Here is a 20,043-nt window from a genome sequence, read left to right as displayed (position 1 = left end):
CATGAGTTTGACTAAACAGTGGGAGTTGGTGATGGACAGAGAGGCCCTGGCGTGCTGCAGTCCATGGGGTCACAAAGAGTTGGACACGACTGAGCAACTGAATGAACTGAACTGAATGAACTGATTGATTAAGGAGGCCAAGAAGCCTGGTCACTAACATACTGTGTGGCAACCACGAAGGGCTACTGTACCCTTTCTGCCAGAGCATCTGGGCATCTCTGTGACCTTGGGGTGCAACTTCCCCGTGGTGACAAGTGGCCACCTGAACCTCGGCTCAGAGTCACCAGTTTGGTTGGTCTGCCTTCCTGGCCCCTGGGGGCCTCAGGACCCTCATTCGGGCATTGTGCTCCCCTCACCCTTTGTCCCTTTCCCTCGTCTATTATCTCTCCACTTCTCCTCTCTCTGTCTTATCCTTCTGAGAGAGTGGACCTCGGCAAGGACAGCATCACTCCTCTCAACTTAGGAGACAAAGCTCCCTCTGGCTGTCAATGGCTTACTTTGATGCGTGACAAGCTGGTGGCAGAGACCCACCTCATACCCTGCAGGTCTTGGTCCAGCAGGTTCTGCCTCATAAGAGATTTGTGAGAATGCTAGAGGTTCAAACCTCTTATTAGGCAGTGGCTGGGCGTCTAATCATACCAATATTCTCGCATCGATTTTCCTGCCGCCAAGAGAAGCCCTGTTGGGAACTCAGTGAAGGGGCAGATTTCTAAACGCTGGTTTACACATGGGTAAGAATCCCACCTCTGGGCTGCAGGCCCACAGCCGATGTACAAGGGGCTGGTTTCTGGGCTTGATCACCCCAGTGGGCAGTGGACAGGGTGCTCCCTCCCTCACTGGCCCTTTCTGGAAGCCTGCAGGTTGGTGCCTGAATAAATAGACACCCGCAGGTGCAGGGGCTGAAACGGCAATGGCACCCTTCTGTTTTTCAGTCTTTTCTGTGCCTCCTCCCTTTTGCTCCCCCTTGGTCCTCATACCTCCACTCCTGTCATTTTACATCCAAGAGACTCCCTGCTGGGTCACCTTTTTCACCACCACTTGTTTGCTTTGTGTTCCCACCTCAGGCTTGAGGTTCCCACTGGCCCCCTTGTAGAAGGGCCAGTTGAGAGAAGACTTGGGCTGGGCTGGCCAAAGTGCCCCAGAGGCCACTTCCCAGTAAGACCCTCTCTTTGTTTCTTGTTTGTTAATTTTCTGTCATTGGGAGGTTCTGTCAGTCAGTGAATTTAAAAGCATCTTTGTTTTATGTACTTTTCTCTGTCCCATTGCTCGTGCAACGCTCTGCTACAATTGTGGGCATGGGTTACTTGTTGTTCAGTCATTCAGTCATGTCTGACTCTTTGTGACTCATAGACTGCAGCAAACCAGGCTTCCTTGTCCTTCACCATCTCCTGGAGCTTGCTCTCACTCATGTCCACTGAGTCAGTGGTATCATCCAACCATCTCATTCCCTGTCATCCTCTTCTCCTCCTGCCTTCTATCTTTCCCAGGTTTTATTCAATGAGTCAGCTCTTCACATCAGGTGGCCAAAGTACTGGAGCTTAAATTTCAGCATCCCTTCCAATGAATATTCAGGACTGATTTCCTTTAGGATTGACTGGTTTGATTTCCTTGCTGTCCAAGGGACTCGCAAGAGTCTTCTCCAACACCACAGCTCAAAAGCATCAATTCTTCAGTGCTCAGGCTTCTTTATGGTCCAACTCTCACATCGATACATGACTACTGAAAAAAACCATAGCTTTGACTATAGGCTCTTTTGTTAGGAAAGTGATGTCTCTGCTTTTTAGTATGCTGTCTAGGTTTGTCATAGCTTTTCTTCCAAGGAGCAAGCATCTTTTAATTTCATGGCTGCAGTCACTGTTCACAATCATTTTGGAAGTATTAAAAAACAAAACAAACAAAAAAGGGAGCTTGAATTTCTCCCTTCCAAAAATGTAAGTCTTTCGCCTGGGTTCTCAGGAACCATCTGATCCATTTGTGGTCCCCTAGAATGAGGGGAAAAAATAGCATTTTCAAAAACCGAAGCAGTAAAACAAGGAGATTTCTGGTTCTGTCTTTACATGGAAATGAATTTGTAACTGAGCTGGATTTAATTGGGTTAAGGGAAGGTAGGCACTATGTAGGAAAAGGAGGACATCAAGGCTGTATATTGTCACCCTGCTTATTTAACGTATATGCAGAGTACATCATGAGAAACGCTGGACTAGAAGAAGCACAAGCTGGAATCAAGATTGCTGGGAGAAATATCAATAACCTCAGATATGCAGATGACACCACCCTTATGGCAGAAAGTGAAGAGGAACTAAAAAGCCTCTTGATGAAAGTGAAAGAGGAGAGTGAAAAACTTGGTAAAGCTCAACATTCAGAAAACGAAGATCATGGCATCCGGTCCCATCACTTCATGGGAAATAGATGGGAAACAGTGGAAACAGTCTTACACTTTATTTTTTTGGGCTCCAAAATCGCTGCAGATGGTAACTGCAGCCATGAAATTAAAAGACGCTTACTCCTGGGAAGGAAAGTTATGGCCAATCTAGATAGCATATTAAAAAGCAGAGACATCATTTTGCCACCAAAGTCCTTCTGGTCAAGACTATGGTTTTTCCAGTGGTCATGTATGGATGTGAGAGTTGGACTGTGAAGAAAGCTGAGCACCGAAGAATTGATGCTTTTAAACTGTGGTGTTGGAGTTGACTCTTGAGAGCCCCTTGGACTGCAAGGAGATCCAACGAGTTCATTCTAAAGGAGATCAGTCCTAGGTGTTCTTTGGAAGGACTGGTGCTAAAGTTGAAACTCCAGTACTTTGGCCACCTCGTGCAAAGAGTTGACTCATTGGAAAAGACTCTGATGCTTGGAGGGATTGGGGGCAGGAGGAGAAGGGGATGACAGAGGATGAGATGGCTGGATGGCATCACCGACTCAATGGACATGAGTTTGAGTGAAGTCCAGGAGTTGGTGATGGACAGGGAGGCCTGACGTGTTGCAATTCACGCAGTCGCAAAGAGTCGGACACGACTGAGCAACTGAACTGAACTGAACTGAAGCACTATATAAATAAAGTCTCAGACATATCAATAAAGCTCACCAGAACACATTTCTGACACCAGGAAAGACCCTGAGTCAGAATGATTGGCCCGAAATGACCCAGAAACTAACTCCATCACCAGAGAACCTGAGACTACAAGCCATGTGGCAGAGCAGTTCTCCTGGGTTCCCTTAACCTGCTGCTCTCTACCCTGTAGCCCCTTCCCAAAAAAGCCTCTTGCTTTGTCAGCATGGAACAATTCACTTTTCAGTGTTAGACAAAAGCCCACTCTCAGACCCTGCAAGGAGTCCCCCTTTCTGTAACAGATGGCGACTCTGGTGGGATTTCCTCACTGCCACTGATGCCCTGACCATTCAGGTACTTATGGACAAGCTTGTCCACTGACTGACCCAACCCAGTGGCCTAAACAGGTATTTTCTTTTCTCCTTTGTCTCCCCTAACTCTGACAACTGGCCTGAGTGCCCTGATCTGATAAGGAACAAGTGAAAGAAAAAGGATCATTGAAAAAGCAAGAGAGTTCCAGAAAAACATCTACTTCTGCTTTATTGACTGAGCCAAAGACTTTAACTGTATGGATCAGAACAAACTGTGGAAAATTCTTCAAGAGGTGGGAATACCAAGCACCTGACCTGCCTTTTGAGAAATCGGTATGGAGGTCAGGAAGAAACAGTTAGAACTGGACATGGAACAACAGAGTTGTTCCAAATCGGGAAACGAGTAAATCAAGGCTATATATTATCACCCTGCTTATTTATCTTATATGCAGAGTGCATCATGAGAAATGCTGAGCTGGAGGAAACACAAACTGGAATCAAGATTGCTGGGAGAAATATCAATAACCTCAGATATGCAGATGACACCACCCTTATGGCAGAAAGTGAAGAAGAACTAAAGAGCCTCTTGATGAAAGTGAAAGAGGAGAGTGAAAAAGTTGGCTTAAAGCTCAACATTCAGAAAACCAAGAACATGGCATCTGGTCCCATCACTTCATGGCAAATGGATGGGGAAACAATGGAAACAGGGACAGACTTTATATTCTTGGGCCGCAGAAATTACTGCAGATGGTGACTGCAGCCATGAAATTAAAAAACTCTTGCTCCTTGGAAGAAAAGTTACGACCAACCTAGACAGCATATTAAAAACCAGAGACATTATTTTGCCAACAAAGATCTGCCTAGTCAAAGCTATGATTTTTCCAATAGTCATGTATGGACGTGAGATTTGAACTGTAAAGAAAGCTGAGTGCTGAAGAACTGATGCTTTTGATCTGTGGTGTTGGACAAGACTCTTGGTGCAAGATCCAACCAGTCCATCCTAAAGGAAATCAGTCATGAATATACGTTGGAAGGACTGATGTTGAAGCTAAAACTCCAATCCTTTGGCCACCTGATGCAAAGAACTGAGTCATTGGAAAACACCCTGATGCTGGGAAAGATTGAAGGCGGGAGGAGAAGGGGACAACAAAGGATGAGATGGTTGCATGGCATCACCGACTCAGTGGACATGAGTTTGAGTAAACTGCAGGAGGTGGTGATGGACAGGGAGGCCTGGTGAGCTGCAGTCCATGAGGTCTCAAAGAGTCGGACACGACTGAGCGACTGAACTGAACTGAATTGAAGGAACAAGAGCTTGCTGTCTCCTGTAACCAGTGCACGTTGGCGGGTAAACAGGCGGGTAGGCTGGTTTACAGGAAGGCAAACCTGTGAGTGAGGGAGCTGGCAAGAGTGCCCAGCCCAGACCCTGGCGCGAAGCCTCCAAGCGGAAACCTGGGCGGGGCCTGTCGGCGGAGGGACTGCCCAGGCAGTCAGCACAGAGGCGGAGGTCCAGACCGCAGCCGCGGAGGTCCAGACCGCAGCCGCGGAGGTCCAGACCGCAGCCGCGGAGGTCCAGACCGCAGCCGCGGAGGTCCAGACCGCAGCCGCGGAGGTCCAGACCGCAGTTGCCGGCTAGCGATAGAGGATCACAGGTTCTGACTTGGCAGACTCGCACTCTGGCAAAACTGCGATCCAGGTGGGAAAGGGAGAGATGGGTGACTCCAAGAGCAGTCTTGGCTTCCTCGTTTTGCTTCTGATTGTCTTGTTCAGCGGAACTTCCAGCGGTGAGTTCCAGGATGAACCTGCCGGGGAACGCGAGGAGGTTGGATGGGTTCTGACCCGGAAAGGGCATGGGGGTGGTGTCCGCGGGGTTCGCGAAACTTCTTGCAGCGTGTCGCCGTCGCCTCCTCCTCTTTCGCTTCCCTCGGCCCCTTTTCTCCTCAGAGGCTCCTGCCAGCTTCTTGCCGGCTCTACGGGACAGAACAGGGGTGCCTTGGGTGAAGTAGTAATGCCGGGAGTTTGGGAGGTGACGCTGGGAGAAGAGGGCGGCCATGACGCGGCAGGAAATGCGGTGAAACCACCCAAAGGTCCAGCCCGCCCCTGGAAAGTGGGAGCCCTGGAGCCTGGCGGTTTGGGACCAGTCGGCCTTCCCGGGGAGAAGGGACCCAGACCCACCCCGAAAAGCACACTCTCCTGCCCCGACCTGTGCAACAGAGACCCTTCTGGTCCCTCCATCTCCCGGCCCTTGAAGGACCCGCGCTCTTTCCCGGCGGTAAGTTATAAACGCAGAGCCGACCCGGGTGCCCAGGCGGCGACGGCGGCGCGCTCCTGGCTGAAACGTGCTTGAGTTGCTGTTGTCCGAGCCGCCGCTGCTGACTCCACCCCGGTTCCCGGGCTCCAAGGCGCGTCTCCATCCGTGTTCCCTGGGCTCCACCCCCGGCCCCAGGGCTCCACCCCAGGACCCCGAGGCTCCGCTGCGCGGCTCCCCCAGGAATCCCTGGGCTCTGTGGCGCAGTTCCTTCCCTGTTCCTGTGCTCCCCTGCGCGGCTGCACCCCGAACTCCGGTGGCGGATGCTAGCCTCTTTCTGTGCAGGGACCGCGTGCACTGGCCCATTGGTCTAGATGCAGAACATTTTTTATTAGAGAATTGATCCTGTTGGGCACCACGTATATCCCTTAACCTGTTAGTACCCAGCGAAATAGATGTCCTGCCTTTCACGTGGCCTGCAGAGTCCAAGTTGAGTATAAGTAGGTTTCCAAGTAGACAGTTTCCTGGACCTTCCTCAGGTCAGCATTTCTGCTTGGTGGGGGTGGGGGTGGGGGTGCGAGGGGCACGGGGTGGAGGGATTTCCACGCACTATATTGTCTCTAGCTTTCCTTCTCTGCAAAGTAGATGATGAGGTTATGATACTAAATGCAGTGCTACACTGATAGTATTAGTCTGTCAACTGTCAGTATTAGTATTGACTGTAAGTTCTTCAAAAACTTCCCTTCTTCAAAAATTTGAAAGGAAGGAAAATGTGCTACGAAATGTGATGGCTTGTGCTGGGCCTCAGATTCGGAGGAGAAGCCCAGTTCCAGCAGCTGGCCCAGTGTCTCACAGGGTTCCATGTAGCCCTGGGGGCCTGTGTCTGACAGTCCTCTCACAGTCCCCCAGCGTCAGGGGGAAGGTGCCTGCTGAAGTCCGCTTGGAGCCAGGCAGCCACATACATCACCCAGCACCGCAGAAGCACATTGTCTTCCAGAACACTGTGCCTTAGGAATGCCATAGCATCTGAACTTTCTAAGACAGGCTTAGGGATGTGGAATATTTTCTAGATATCACCTTCATTAGGTTGAACTGAAAATGTTTGTATAACTTTTGTGACCAAGAAATTTTTAAACAGTGTTATAAAATAAATAGTTTTTAAGATTGTTTCAACACAAATACTTGGACTAGCTTAAGGCCAAGTGCTTTTTAGTTTCTACTTCGTCAGAGTAATGTAGTTGATTCATCCTTGAATGTGCCGTGAGTAGTTGCTCACTCCTGTCTGACTCTTTGCGATGCCATGGACTTATACAGGGTTGAATACTGGAGTGGATAGCCTTTCCCGTCTCTAGGGGATCTTCCCAACCCAGGGATTGAACCCAGGTCTCCCACCATGCAGGTGGATTCTTTACCATCTAAGGCACCAGGGAAGCTCACAAATACTGGAGTGGGTAGCCTCTCCCTTTTCCAGGGGATCTTTCTGACCCCGGAATTGAGCTGGGGTCTCCTGCATTGCAGGTGGATTCATTACCTGCTGAGCCACCAGGGAAACCCTTAAGTTTCTTTCTTTTCTCTCTTTCTTTTCTTTTTTTTTTTTAATATTTATGACTAGTCTTGGGAATTATTTGTCTATAAGATGAAATACTTTGTCTTAGGAAAAGAAAAATGAAAAAATGCTCTCGCCTTGTACAAGAAAAAGCAGTGTTGGAGAAAGAAAACTTAAAAGCTAAAGAAAAAAAGGAGAAAAATACAATAGAAACATAAACTACTCTTTCATGGAAAGTTGCCTTTAAAATTTTTTTTTTTTAATACAGAGGAGTTCTGCCTTCTTACTTTGGGGAAAGTAGGAGAGGAATTTACTGAAACATCTTAAATTTGGCAGATCCTAGCATTTCTCAGTGCCAAAAGTGGGTTTGGGTCAGGTCAATAGTAAATAATCCCTTTTACTACACCTAGAACAGTCCTATCGTAGAAGGCAATGGCAACCCACTCCAGTGTTCTTGCCTGGAGAATCCCAGGATCGGGGGAGCCTGGTGGGCTGCTGTCTATGGGGTCGCACAGAGTTGGACACGACTGAAGCGACTTAGCAGCAGCAGAAGCAGTAGCAGTAGAACAGTCCTATGCACAGAATGGGTGCCTGAGTTGTGTTGTGTAGGAAAAAAAAAGTAAACAGATTTTGTGCTTATCTTTAAGGCTGGCTTAAGTATAAAATGGATTTTTAAAAATACTTGAAAAAATTAAATAATTCAAGTTATTAATAATAAAATTACATATGCATCATGAGGAAGGCGCTCAATGCCTAGCCACTGATCAGCACCTTCCTGGAGTCAAAGCTCCTCCCAGACAGCTCAGGCTGTTACTTGTTGAAGCTGGTTATGACCCAGATCCTACCACCTATGAAGGTAACAAGTGGTTGAAAAGGACAAGTTGGTTTGCTCAGGAGCCCCGTGAAAATAGTGACCTAATGTCCTCAGACCACCTCCAAGTTTCCAGGTTAGAAAGGGGGCAGAGGTGGCTGCTGCAGGGCACATCAGCGTCTTGAGCACAGTCAGGTTAGTTGGCACAAGGTGAACATTTGAGCACCACCAAGCTTGTGGTTTCAACCAGTCTGGGGGTCTGCGTGCTTGCAGCCAGCAGTTTTTATGTGCTGGGGGTCTGCTTCCTGTAGAAACAACTTGAGGCTTGTGTCAGCTCTTTGTTGTCTTTCAGGGAACTGGGAATTTCATGACCCTGCTCTGTGGCTGCTCACAGTCTAAATTGTTACCAGTTTCCCAGCCTAAGGAGTATTCCTTTCTCCATCTTCACATGTTCTAATCCTTAACTCTTAAACCACCATTTTGAGATTCAAAGGAAGCCAGGCTGACTAAAACTTTTCTACAAACAAGAGGCAGACAGAGACCATGGCGGGGGTTGGGAGGGTGGGGTCTTTCCCACTAAGGCGCCCTAGAGCCCTTTTGGTTACAAGACCATTTATTACCCATTTGTCCAGGGTCCCAAGAAGCCCAGGGCCTCCAACAGCTTCCTGTCTCTTGAAGAGAGTCTAAACATGCCCTCTCTCAACTGGCATCTTATCCCTCTGTCTGTTAACTCACCCAGCAAAACCCCCTGACCTGGCGCCCACGACCTAACTTAGGAGGGACGGGAACAGGGTTTCCCAGAGTGTGACACAGGGCTTGAGGGTGAGGCTGGGCATCCCCACTTCTACCCTTTGCTCCCACATTCATAGTGTCTAGGAATTGGGAGAGTAGCAGCCTATAATGGTTATTAAGGTAGGTGTTGACAGATTTTTTTTTTTTTCTACAGAAGAAAGTAAATCTTGAGGTCTCTTTAGGCAATTTGGTATCTGTTTCTGGGTGCAAAAGGAGCTTCCATGTTTGTGGAGCACCAGAAGCCAAATATACTGTGTAAATCAACTGAGAACCAGACTTGTCCACTGTCCTGGTTTCTCACCCAAGTAAAGAGTGACCAACCCGTAGAAATCATCCAGGAGCTGCCTCAGTCATCTGTTTATGAACCAGAAACTTACCCAGTCCTGCCTTGTAGCTTCTGGTGGTGGGACTGTGATAGGAGTGTGGATCTGGCTGTTAGGGGCTCATGCACCCCCTCTGCTGTAGACTGGCTTCCTTGGTTCAAGGAGCCGTAGGGGACACTGCATGAAGCCACAGGTGTGAGCAGGGGACAGTGGCCCTGTATCAACTCTGGTGTCAGGCCTAGGTCCCCTGCTGGTACATCTGATTTGTTCCCTGTGGCCCTGGTTATTGCAAGCCACATAATCACTTCTATCCTATGACGGCTGGCCTATCTGAACTAATGGTTAGGAGTTGGTGAACCCAGATCATGCTGGGCAACTCTGACATTCCATGACCAGAGGCCTCATCTCTGCCAGGCCCCAGGACCATACCAGGAGCCACACTGAATGGTATGGGCTTTCTCACTGCAAGTGGTGTGTCCTTTCTTCAGGACACTAGGAGTCTGTGTTGTGAGCCTCCGAGTAAAATGCCACATACAGCATGTAGCCCCTTTCCAAACACAGATAGCTGTGACGTCACTGATTCTGTTGGGTCATCTGCCCAAGAAGCAGGTCCAGCCACACTCATCATTCATCAATTGTGACTGCTTTTGTGCCAGGACAGCAGTTGCATTGGATACCTAGGGTCTGCGAAGCCTGAAATGTTTCATATGTACCATCAGAGGAAACCTAGGACCTCAGTGGTAATTCAGTGGAGATAAGATAGGGACCAGAACTCTGCAGGCCTAGGGAGACTGTAGGTTGCTACTTGTTTCCATGATTTCCTCCAGGAGATGATGTTGTTTACACGTACTATCAGGGAATGGGGAGTCAGGGTCAGAAGAGTGAATGTGGAATTCACGACTATGGTACCCTCACCCATGGTAGTTTACTAACAACACAAACTGTCCATTCATGTCAGAAGTCCAGGACGTGTGCAATGGACACTGAGTGGATCTGTGGACCCAGAGATAAGCACTGTTAGCAGGACCTGGGACAGGTGTCTATTAATTGCCTGGTCCTTGGAGCATCACCTCACAGCACGGGGGCCATGTTCACGCTGCAGTCCTGTGCGTGGTGTTAGTAGCACACTGAGTCCCATATGAACGTGGGAGTGGTTCCAGCTCACTTCAGTCACTCAGTCACGTCCGACTCTTTGTGACCCCATGGACTGCAGCCTGCCAGGCTTCCCTGTCCATCACCAACTCCCAGAGCTTACTCAAACTCATGTCCATCGTGTCGGTAATGCCATCCAGCCATCTCATCCTCTGTCGTCCACTTCTCCTCTGGGCTTCAGTCCTTCCCAGCATCAGGGTCTTTTCCAATGAGTCAATTCTTCCCATCAGGTGGCCAAAGTATTGGACTGACTTATCCCAGTAAATAACCATGTGGCTCATCGGGAGAGAATGGAAGGACTTCTGCACTTGCTGTGGTGATGAAAGGGCCCTCCTCACCTGGATGGGACTTCTTTCTCTGGTGATGCCTTCTGAGAAGTAGCTCAGTTCTGGAAATTTTGGTAGGGATGTTTGGGAGGGATGGCTGCTTTCAGCCTGCTGATTATCCAGTCTTGTGTTTGTCTCTTGTTTCTGTCTCTCAATCAAGCAGTTTGCATCCAGGTTCACTGACCATCTCTTTGTCTCTAGGATCACCCTGTGCTCTGAGCCGGCATTGTGCTCTCTGCAGTCAGGCCCTGGCTGGCATTGGGACTCTCTAATCACTTTCAGCTTCCCTGATAGCTCAGTTGGTGAAGAATCTGCCTGCAACACAGGAGACCCCAGTTTGATTCCTGGGTTAGGAAGATCCGCTGGAGAAGGGATAGGCTACCCACTCCTGTATTCTTGGGCTTCCCTTGTGGCTCAGCTGGTAAAGAATCCACCTGCAATGCGGGAGACCTGGGTTTGATCCCTGAATTGGGAAGATTTCTCTGGAGAAGAGAAAGGCTACCCACCACAGTATTCTAGCCTGGAGAATTCCATGGACTGTATAGTCCATGGGGGTCACAAGAGCCAGACAAAACTAGCGACTTTCACTAATCACTTTGACCATTGTACCAACTTTGCTCCTGACATACAACACTCCACCTGGAATCTGATTTTTCCCTATTTTCCTTTCTGTTCCTGCTGGAAGCCAATGGAAACACAGTCTCCTACCACTATCCCTGATTTCCACAAAAGTCAACCTTGAGCTGTTGGAGATGCTTCTCATCCATGCTTTCCTCTCGGGCTCCATAGACTGCATCAGGCTTTCCCATGGTGCCTGGTGTCCTGGACACTTTCCCTCCCTTTCATTCCCTGTCTGCCCTGGCAGATTCACTTTTCTGAGCCTTGGATCCCCTCCTCTACCACCTGCCTCGGAAGTTCTGGACTTTCTCTTTCATGCCATGTGGGCCAGGCCTTTCTCCAGGCTTCCAAGACCCATCCTAGTGGGAGATCAGCAGTGTCTCCCCAGCCTTGCTAAGTCCTGTGACCCGTGATTATTAACTCTTCCTTCTCCTACTTGGGGTTCTGTGCTCACCTGCCGCCTCTTTGCCCCTCTCCCTGTGATCCTGCTTCCTCAGGGGCATCTCCACAGGCTCCCCATCTCTCACAGGACACAGGGTTAGATTCTGACAGTCCTCTGTCATCTAGACTTTTCCTGCATAGCAGCCTGGCACGTCTCTGCAAAGGTTATGATGCTGGGAATGGACCTGGTGGACAAGGGGACACAGCCAGGATGTGTGATCTTTGCCAGGCAGCGGACTCCTCCCTCTCCACAAGGAGAGGAGGGGCACTGGCTGTATGGTGTGTGCTGTGGGATGTCATTGCTCTGTCAGCCCGCCCTGCACTTTACTCCGCTCTCACATAACTGGGGGAAGGGGCCTGCAGGTTTTTTTCCCCAACCTCACCCTCACTGTGTTTTGCCTTCACAGACGCTCATTCTCTTTCCTATAATTTCACCATCGATCCTTGACCCAGAGATGATCAGCCATGGTGTGAGGTTCAAGGAGAAGTTGATCAAAAGGTCTTTCTCTCCTATGACTGTGGTACAGCTAAGATCAAGTACATGAGTCCATTGGGAGAGGAAGTGAAAAATATGAGCGCCTGGGAAGCACAGACTGTCACACTCAGAGACACTGGAGACTTGCTCCAGGGGCAGATGCCTGACGTTACACCGGAGAAACACACAGACAAGGGTGAGTTAGAAAATCCAAATGCAGGAGAAGTAGACTGGGGGCTTAGCTGCATCCACTGTTATCGGGTAAAAAAAAAAAAAAAATTGGATATTGTCCTTCCCTAGTAGTCCAGTGGGAAGAGCAGCTGTTGCAGGAGACACCAGAGCCCGATTAGCTGGGCCAAGGGGAGGTGGACCCAGGTGGGTAAGAATCTGTCAAGCCCTGAGGCTGAGCTCTTTCTTTCCTTCAGTGGGATCAGGCCTTGTGACCCTGCAGGCCAGGATGACATGCTGGCGTGAAGACGATGGACACACCAATGCATCCTGGGGGTTTGGCTTCAATGGACAGCTGTGCCTCCTCTTTGATTCGGAGAATGGACACTGGACAGTGGTTCATCCTGGAGGGAGACAGATGAAAGAGAAATGGGAGAACGACAGGACTGTGACCGACTTCTTCAAGAAGGTCTCCATGGGAGACTGTCAGGCCTGGCTTCAGACTTTCTTGGTGCGCTGGGAGAAAATGTTGAAGACCTCGGGTAAGTGAGAAGAGTAGGAGAAAGTGGTCGTCCTCTCATGGTGACATGGACCCACTCCCATGTGGTGTGTGTGTGTGTGTGTGTGTGTGTGTGTGTGTGTGTTAGAATGTGATCCGTCAGAGGTGAGTTGTTCCTGGGAAAGCAATGGCCCGGGGACGCTCTGTCATCCTCCTTCCTCTTCCACTCCTGATGTCTCTCCTCACAGCTCAGGCGTTTGGACGACTGAACATGGATTTTTGCTGACCCCAAACCTGTAGACATTTTTTGGTTTCTGGAATTTATTTCTCACTGTACCCTCTTTCCAGAATCTTCTTTCAAATGTCACCTATACTACTTTGGGAAATCTGTCAATACCGCCTCTGCTGTAGCTCCTGAGGACTGCATCCTCAGGTCTCCATCTCTGATGTCACAGCAGGACTGAGTGGCTGTGTTGGAAACCTTGCTCCCCCATTAGCTGTCAGAGCCTCGTGAGGACTGGGCTCCTCCCTTCCCCCGTCTGGCCTGAGGATCTATCACAGGGGCCTCCATGTGATGGGTGCAAGCTGTCTACACAGTAGGAGTACTGAGTCAGGGGGGCGAGGAGGCATCTGCTGAGCTTGGGGTCTGGACAGGGGCTTCACTCTTACTCTCCTTGCAGCACCACTGACCACAGTCCCCACTACAGTGCAGCCCACGGCCGCAACCAACAACCACATAACAGAGATCATCTTTGTGGTTCTCGCCGTTTTCGTCATAACAAGCATCGTAATCCTTTACAAGAAGAGGTACTGAGGGCAGAATTCAGAGGGAAGGCAGGGGCACAGGGCCTGGCGTAAAGACAGGGAGGGAAATCCCAGCCAAGCCCTGCCCCTCATTGAACCTCCTCATCCTGCAAATGAGTAGGTGAACAAGGCCTCATATAACCTGAGAGCAAGAATTCAGACAAGCTCAGGCCTCAGTACTGAAAGGTCCTCACTGTCAGATGACAGTGGGAAGTGTGGGGCGGCTGGGGGCCTGTTGGAAGTTAAAAGGGTTTAGCCAAGTCCCCTGACTGAGCACACACCGCTGGCTGGCAGGGCCCCCGGTGGGTGGTGTGAGAACAGCAGGCACTCAGGGGGAGGGCAGGACTCAGGGGCCTGAGAGCAGCATGGGGCTCCACGTGATGTGTCAGCGGGAAGGGGACCCACCCAGGGGCCAAGATGAGAGGGGCTGGGCTCTCATCCCAGGAGGAAGGGGTGGGAAGGCCTTTGCAGACCCACCTCCAAAGGCCTGTTCTCACAGGAAGTGGCCTGGGTCAAGCAGGCAAGGCAGGAGACCCACAGCAGAGACTGGGGGAAGTGCTGAGGCCAGGCCTGTGTTCCTGGAGCAGCAGCAGTTGTGACTCATCCTGTGGCCTGCACGTCACCAGCCTCCTGGAGACCCAGAGCTCCATTGCCAAGCGGCCCTAACTTGAGCAGAGGTGCCTGGGGATGGTGGGCCTGAGCTGGGGTGGAAGCGCCCAACTGGGGGGACCAGGAAGAGATGGGAGCAGGGACCCTGGTCCTGAGAGCTGTGTGTGCTGCTCAGAGGCTGGAGGGGCACGAAGGAAGGCGTTTGCCTGCAGCCCCCCAAGGCTGTCAGGAAGCAAGTCCCCTCCTCTTGGGACCTGCTCCCTGGTCCTTTAGGCCCCCTTCGGGGAGGATCTGGACCTGAGTAAAGGGAGCAGATTGATTCCTCACTGGCTCCAGTTCTGAGCCTGAGCAGGGGGGCCTGGGGTGACTCTGTGATGCAGGAAGGAAGGAGGAGGTGACAAGAAGCTGCTGGGCCTGGGGTGGGGGTGGGGGTGGAGGACATAGGAGTCCCTCAGTGAGGGCAGGGCTGGGGGACTGGGGAGGAGAAGCCCCAGGATAGTGAGAGGAGTTCCTCAGCCTCCTGGACCAAGGCCTCTTTCTTTTCTGCAGGAGACGGTGCTCCCAGGAAGTGCGGCAGGTGTGCTGTCGGCCTGAGGGCTCAGTCTCTGCTCGGCCGCCTTTGTTCTCCTGTGTTCACTTTAGAGGCAAGAGAAGAGACCCAGGAATTCGGAGCCTGCCTTCCTGTTATGATGACAGGGTGGCTGCACTGTTACTCCAGGTTGTTTCTTGACTTCCTACTTTTGCATTCCAGTCCCCTATACTGAAAAGGACCCCTTTTGGGGTGTTAGTTCTAAAAGGTCTTGTAGGTCTTCATAGAACCGTTCAACCTCAGCTTCTTCATGTTACTGGTTGGAGCATAGGCTTGGATTACTGTGATATTGAATGGCTTGCCTTGGAAACGAACAGAGATTGTTCTGTCATTTTTGAGATTGCATCCAAGTACTGCATTTCGGATTCTTGTTGACCATGATGGCTACTCCATTTCTTCTGAGGGATTCCTGCCCGCAGTAGTAGATATAATGGTCATCTGAGTTAAATTCACCCATTCCAGTCCATTTTAGTTCGCTGATTCCTAGAATGTTGACGTTTACTCTTGCCATCTCTTGTTTGACCACTTCCAATTTGCCTTGATTCATGGACCTGACATTCCAAGTTCCTATGCAATATTGCTCTTTACAGCATCAGACCTTGCTTCTATCACCAGTACATCGACAGCTAGGTATTGTTTTTGCATTGGCTCCATCCCTTCATTCTTTCTGGAGTTATTTCTCCACTGATCTCCAGTAGCTTATTGGGCACCTACTGACCTGGGGAGTTCCTCTTTCATTATCCTATCATTTTGCCTTTTCCTACTGTTCATGGGGTTCTCAAGGCAAGAATACTGAAGTGGTTAGCCATTCCCTTCTCCAGTGGACCACATTCTGTCAGACCTCTCCATCATGACCTGCCTGTCTTGGGTTGCCCCGTGGGCATAGCTTAGTTTCATTGAGTTAGACAAGGCTGTGGTCCTAGTGTGATTAGATTAACTAGTTTTCTGTGAGTATGGATTTAGTGTGTCTGCCCTCTGATGCCCTCTTGCAACACCTACCATCTTACCTGGGTTTCTCTTACCTTGGACGTGGGGAATCTCTTCAGGGCTGCTCCAGCAAAGCACAGCTGCTGCTCCTTACCTTGGATAAGGGCTATCTCCTCACCGCCACCCTTCCTGACCTTCAACATGGGATAGCTCCTCTAGGCCCTCCTGTGCCCGCGCAGCCACCGCTCCTTGGACTCAGGGTAGCTCTTCCCGGCTGTTCCTGCATGTTAGCAGCCTGGCACTCTCGACCGCTGCCCCAACCTCGGCCATGGGGTAGCTCCTCTCGACCGCGCTTGGTGCGCCAGTCGCAGCCGCCTGCGCTTAGTGCACCCTGTCACAGCCGCCTGCGCTTAGTGAGTAGTTAAAGCAAATTCTGGAAAAAGGATACAAAGAGATGAAAAACCCAACTGCCACTTTTGAAGAACCCAGAGCAAAAGCAGGATGCCTCACATGCCCCCAGAACACAACAACACTTAAGGGTTCAGCCAGTCACCTAGCCATCCCTCTGACTGACCCCTGGACACACCCCTCCCATCACCCCATAGAAGGAACCAGCTAGCTCCACCACCTTGGGGAGTAAGCACGCAAGCAAACTGTCATTTGTTCTCACTCCCCTCTGCTGCAGTAGTGGTCCCAATAAAGCCTTGCCTCAATTTCTTTTCATTAAGAAATTTGATTTATTTCTATTATCTGGCCTCTGATTGATTTATACTGATTAAGGAAACCAAGAGCCTGGTGTGTAGCAGTTTGGGAACAAGAGACACATGGGGGCTGGGAGGAGGACAGTGTTAGGGACCAAACGACGGGCTCTAGGACCTGAGTCATGTTTACCAGAGAAAGACAGGACATGCGTTCATCCTGCCTGGCCAATCATGTAATGCCAGCTACTCCTGTAACTGAGACAAAGAACTGCCTGTATATAAGCCGCCATACTCCTTTGTTCGGGGCTCTTGTCGGATTCCACTGTGCTGGAAGAGACTTGGGCCCTAGCGCACTAGAAATAAACTCCCTTCTTGCCTTTGCATTACTGTGGTGGACTTGCTGTCTCGGTCGGTTCAGAGATACGGGCTTGGTGCAAAACATTTGGGTGCTCGTCCAGGATCTCCGTCCCACCGGGGAGGACAACTCTCCTGGTAGAAGGGAGTAACCTCGTTAGGAGATAAGAGCTCTGAGCACTGGTGCTAACGTTGCAGAAGCCCAGATTAAGTCCGGGGCCCAGTATCATACTGGGGAGGCATCTGGGTGTAAAGTGCAGAGGCAAGTCCGGCATAAGGCCGAGGCCCAGTATCGTGCTGGGGAGGCGGCTGGCTCTGGTTACTAGATTAAGTCCGGCATAAGGCCGAGGCCCGGTATCGTGCCGGGGAGGCGGCTGGCTCTGTGAACATCCTGCAGGTAAGATTGAGTGCATTGTTGGTGGCTACCTTGCGTTTGTTATCTGTTTGTCTATTTGTGGTGTCTGCGTTGCTCTTTGTGTGCTCTGTTGGCTCTCAGTGTACTTTTCTGTGATCATGGGACAAACAACTTCTACTCCTTTATCTCTTATGGTTAACCACTTCTCTGATTTTAAGTCTAGAACACAGAATCTATCATTGCTGGTGAAGAAAAGCAAGTTAGTAACTTTTTGTTCTGCCAAGTGCCCTGCTTTTGATGTTGGCTGGCCACAAGAAGGCACCTTCAGCCTGCCTACTATTTGAGCGGTCAGAGAGAAGGTGCTCGCCCCTTACCCTTCGGGGCACCCAGACCAAACTCCATACATTTTGGTCTGGAAGGACCTGGTGGAAAACCCCCCAGCCTGGCTAAAACCTTTTGTTTTCCAGCCCCTCACTTCCCTTCCCTCTTCCCCATCCTCAGCTTCATTACGTCCACAGGTACTAGTCGTTGAAGCATCCAAAGAGAAAAAAGAGAAAAAAAGGTGCAGCAACCGGGTGAAACCGGTATTCTAGGAATCCTCACTATACCCCAATTTACTTGATCTGGAGACCAAATTGTTCCCACCCCTGTATGCAGATCCACATCTGCCCTTGCTTCCACAGGTTCCACAGGTTTCATCGGGAGAAGCCAGGAGGAGAACCGAGCCTTCAGCTCCTCCCAGAGAAGGGGCCCCCGCCCAGGGAACTCAGGGAAGAACAGGGAAAATGGCCAGCATAGCGGAAAAAGAAGACCCAGAAGTCCCCTCCTCCACCATTCACGCATTTCCGGTCCGGGCAGGGCCAGCCAGAGAGGGTGGAGAGGGGACATATCAGTATTGGCCCTTCTTTCTGCACTAGTGATTTGTACAATTGGAAAACCCAGACCCCCTCCTTCTCTAAAAAACCGCAGGGTCTTATTGATCTTTTAGAGTCTATCCTTTTTACTCACAATCCCACTTGGGATGATTGTCAGCAACTGTTACAGGTGCTTTTCACTACAGAGGAGCACGAGCGGATCCTGTCAGAAGCTTGGAAGAATGTGCCGGGGTAGATGGGAGACCCACTACGCAGCCTAACCTGATTGATGAGGGATTTCCCCTGACGCGGCCCTGCTGGGACTTTGAGCGCGCTAAAGGTAGGGAGCATCTCCGCGTGTACCGCCAGACTCTTATGGCCGGCCTTAGAGCAGCCGCCAGGAAGCCAACTAATTTGGCCAAAATAAATTCAGTGAGGCAGGAGCCAAATGAGAGCCCAGCAGCCTTCCTTGAAAGGATAATGGAAGCTTTTAGACAGTATACCCCTATGGACCCACAGGCAGATGAGTCACGAGCGGCAGTTATGTTAGCATTTGTAAATCAAGCAGCCCCTGATATTAGAAGAAAGTTACAAAAGATAGAGAGGTAAAGTGAACAATCCTTGCAAGATCTAGTGAGGGCAGCCGAGAGAGTTTTTAATCATAGAGAGACCCCAGAAGAGAGAGAGGACCGCATTAAAAGAGAAGAAAGAGAATTTAGAGCTGAAGAAAACTGTAAAAATCAAAAAGAGCTGGCCCAGATATTTTTTGCTGGGGTTGAAAACAAAAACAGGTTTCAAAAAGGGAAAAAATTGGACTCAAAAACTGAAGAAAAAATGACAAGGCGTAAGCTTGAGAAAAACCAATGTGCATTTTGTAAAGAGTTTGGACATTGGAAAGATAAATGCCCCAAGAAAAGTCTAAAAGAGGGGCCCAAGAACCCCAAGAACGAGACTCCCTCTCCAGACAGTCATATCCTCTACGTGGGTGAGGATAGCGACTAAGGGGATCAGGGCTCGAAGCCCCTCCCCGAGTCCTGGGTAACTATAAATGTGGAGGGGAAACTGGTTGGCTTCATGGTGGACACGGGAGCCCAATACTCAGTCTTAAACCAAAAAGATGGACCCATGTGTAAGAAAAGTAGCTGGGTGCAGGGAGCAACCGGGACTAAATGATATGGATGGACTACAAAACGGCATGTGAACTTGGGGGCCCACCAGGTAACCCATTCTTTTCTGGTGATACCTGAGTGTCCAGTGCCCTTGTTGGAAAGGGATTTACTGTCTAAAGTGAATGCCCAAATTCATTTCGACCACGGACAAGTGTCGGTTTTAGATGGGACCGGGCATCCTCTTCAGGTCCTGTCTCTGGCATTAAAAGATGAATACAGACTCTACTTGCCAGAGGCCCCAGCGACGATAAGCCCCAAAGTACAGCCATGGGTTCAAAGATACCCTCAGGCCTGGGCTGAAACAGCAGGAATGGGACTGGCCAAACAGAGGCGCCCTATCATTGTGGGACTGAAAGCCAGTGTCAAGAGGCTCGACAAGGAATTACTCCTCATATACAACGTCTCATAGACGCTGGGGTCCTGAAAAGGTGCCAGTCCCCATGGAACACTCTCCTGTTGCCTGTGAAAAAGCCTGGGGGAACTGATTTTAGACCGGTTCAAGATCTACGAGAAGTCAACAAACGGGTGAGTGATATTCATCCTATGGTTCCTAACCCTTATAGATTGCTAAGCAACTTACCTCCAAACTACATTTGGTATACTGTTTTAGATTTAAAAGATGCCTTTTTCTGTTTGCCTCTTGCCCCCGCAAGCCAAGAGATCTTTGCCTTAGAATGGCAGGAAGACTGTGGTCAGACCCCTGTGCAGCTGACATGGACTCGCTTACCACAGGGTTTCAAAAATTCGCCCACGTTATTTAATGAGGCCCTGGACGAAGGCCTCCATGAGTATCGGGTTGAACACCCTACCATTGTTTTATTACAATATGTTGATGACCTTATGCTGGCAGCGGCTACAGAGAAAGAGTGCCAAGAGGCAACAGGTGACCTTCTCCAAACCTTGGGGACTTTAGGTTACAGGGCCA

General features: G+C 50.1%; 1 pseudogene; it reads left to right on the top strand.

Annotated features, from left to right (window-relative positions):
* The first annotated feature begins 4,825 nt into the window (after window positions 1-4,825).
* LOC138444954 (UL16-binding protein 3-like) lies at window positions 4,826-19,616 on the top strand (annotated as a pseudogene).
* The last annotated feature ends 427 nt before the right edge of the window (window positions 19,617-20,043 follow it).

The sequence above is a fragment of the Ovis canadensis genome, chromosome 8 (genome assembly GCF_042477335.2).
Source record: "Ovis canadensis isolate MfBH-ARS-UI-01 breed Bighorn chromosome 8, ARS-UI_OviCan_v2, whole genome shotgun sequence".
Classification (NCBI taxonomy): domain Eukaryota; kingdom Metazoa; phylum Chordata; class Mammalia; order Artiodactyla; family Bovidae; genus Ovis; species Ovis canadensis.
Note: the sequence above shows the minus strand (reverse complement) of the source record. Positions and strands in the feature narration are given on the sequence as shown.